At 43.4% G+C, this 2,378-nt stretch overlaps 1 protein-coding gene across 1 annotated transcript in view; it reads right to left on the bottom strand.

Moving 5' to 3' along the window:
- Positions 1-2,003, bottom strand: part of ATP9A (ATPase, class II, type 9A) — a 114,912-nt gene extending 112,909 nt beyond the window's left edge. The window contains exon 1 of the mRNA XM_012656915.1: positions 1,948-2,003. The gene's annotated coding sequence lies outside the window, so the exon portion shown is untranslated. The remainder of the gene's footprint in view (positions 1-1,947) is intronic.
- Positions 2,004-2,378: the final 375 nt, after the last annotated feature.

The following is a 2,378-nucleotide window of genomic DNA, read 5'->3' as shown; positions in this document are numbered from 1 at the left end:
ATGTACTTAAATATCAGCTCTTCTTTTTCAATCCAGTTCACATCCAAAACTTCTTAGTACCCCAAGTTCAAATATATCAAGCACCAAAGCATCCTTGTCCAATTTGGCCACAAAACCTGGAATTTATTATTATGACAAGGCAAAGTCTCAGGCTGGCTGGAGCCCAAGCCCCTTGTCCTTTCTACAATATCAACCAGGGCCTCTACATAACTGGATGGAATACTTTATATATCCATTTTCCTGACTTTAACCATGAAAGAGCAATGAAGTCCATAATATTTCTAAATTTCCCATCATAAAAGGCCTTCTCTCAAAGGAGCATTCTGGAGACTCCAATAGCAAACCTCATGCAAACACCTAATTATCACTATTATCTCCAGGAAACGCCTAAGGCATATGGAGCACTTACTGTCCTAAAGTGTACACGGATTTAACAACCCTACAAGGTATATATAATTACTGTTATTCATACTTTACAGATGAAAAAACTGAGGCCCAGAGAGGTAAAGTAGTTTTCCCAAGATTACACAGCTAATAAGTGACAGAGCCTGGGCTGGAACACAGCCCCTTGACTCCTAAGTCTGGGCTCCTAACAATCTCTGCTGTGTCACCAAGAGCGGAACTCTATTCAGCCAGAAGCAAAGGACGTGACATCATAAAATGGTTCCCAGCAACGTGGGGCAAATGCCTGGTTTCCTAACTAAACCATTTCAACGGTTTTCTCAACATCAGGATGTGGTAACTTTCTCAAGAAAGAGCTTTGGGGCCAGAGGATTCCTCCAGCAAGGAAGCTGCATGTCTTGGCAACACCTGCTGAGTGACCCCAGAATTATACTCTGTGCCCCAGGACATGTGGCACCTTGTTTTTTGGTTTTTGGGATTTGTTTTGTTTTGATCACAAATCCTCACCATTCTACAGCTTTATTGACTAGAATCATTAGATGAAATGTGTGGAACGGGTTCAAATCCACCCCCTCTCACTATCTCTATGACCATGAACATGTTACTATTATTAGAGACAGGGTCTCACTGTATTGGCCAGGCTGGAGTGCAGTGTCTATTCACAGGTACAATCATAGCTCACTGCAGCCTCAAACTCTTGGGCTGAAGCGATCCTCCAAACTCAGCCTCCCGAGCAGCTGGGACTACAAGCGCGTATCACCACACCTGGCTACCATGAATAAACTATTTAACATTAATCAATCTTAGTTTCCTCATCTATAAAACGGGGGAATTAACCCCCAAAACTCATACAGTCGTTGTGGGAATTAAAACAGGGCCATTGATCTCAAGTGCTGATGCACCATGTCTTAATATTAGTTTCTTCTTCCTTTAACGCACTTTTCTCTCTCCATGCCTCCCCATCCTCCCCTTGTTATATTTTGGGACGCCCCTCCATCCATCTCTCTGTACTTTCAAACATCAGGATCCCCACCTTGACTCCTAAAAATGTAGATTATATGCAAGAACATTTATGCAAATGCATGTCACTCCAGGTGCAAGATTTGACTCTGAATCCATGTCACTGTTCAGGAAATAAATTAGTTCCAAAGCTGGCAAACTCTAAAGAGGGTATGATCCTCCTTTCCAATACCAACCAGAAACTTTTTATTGTAATAAAATTATCTGCACCCCTCCCTCTGGGCCTCCATATTAACGGAGCATATTTCTCTCATGTTAATAATGATCACTTTTAAGTAATAATCTGCATTTTTCTCTTATGCACTGAATCAGAAGTTCTCAACTATGACTGTATATTAAAATCATCAGGGGAGCTTTGGAAAAAAATATATAGATAGATAGATACATAGATACATAGATAGATTGATAGATAGATACCCAGGTCCCACCCCGGATTCTTATTTCAAAGATCTAGAATCGGGGAGGGGATGGTAGTTACTTGCGTTCCCAGGTGATTCCAAGGCACGGCCGGGGCAGAACACCCACCTGTTGGGCAGGTCTGTTTAATTCACCTTTGCATCCCCACCACCTGGCACGGCGCCTGCACACAGCAGGCGTCTCATAGTTCTTCATGGCACAAATTAACCACAGGACGTTAGAGTCCACCGATCATATTAATTCATTAAAATATTTACTGGGGGTGTACTCTATGTACCAGGCACTGTCGCAGGCATAGAACTGTCATCACTAAAACGCAGGAGAGCAGTGAAGGAGGGTGCGGGAACTGTCTTTGGGTCAGACGATCCCGAGGTCAACCTCCATCTTGCAGCATCTTCCCTGCAGCCCTTAATGTCCTCAAGCTCCAGTCTCCTCCTCTGTAGAACATTCGTGGGGCCTCCTCGCCGGAGGATCCAGGCAAGCCAGGGACAAAGACCCCACAAAATGGCAGCCGGCAGCATTCTTTTTTTTTTTTTTTT

Source organism: Propithecus coquereli, unplaced genomic scaffold (assembly GCF_000956105.1).
Source record: "Propithecus coquereli isolate 6110/MARCELLA unplaced genomic scaffold, Pcoq_1.0 Scaffold527, whole genome shotgun sequence".
In the NCBI taxonomy this organism is placed as follows: domain Eukaryota; kingdom Metazoa; phylum Chordata; class Mammalia; order Primates; family Indriidae; genus Propithecus; species Propithecus coquereli.
This window is presented reverse-complemented; position numbering and strand designations above follow the sequence as displayed.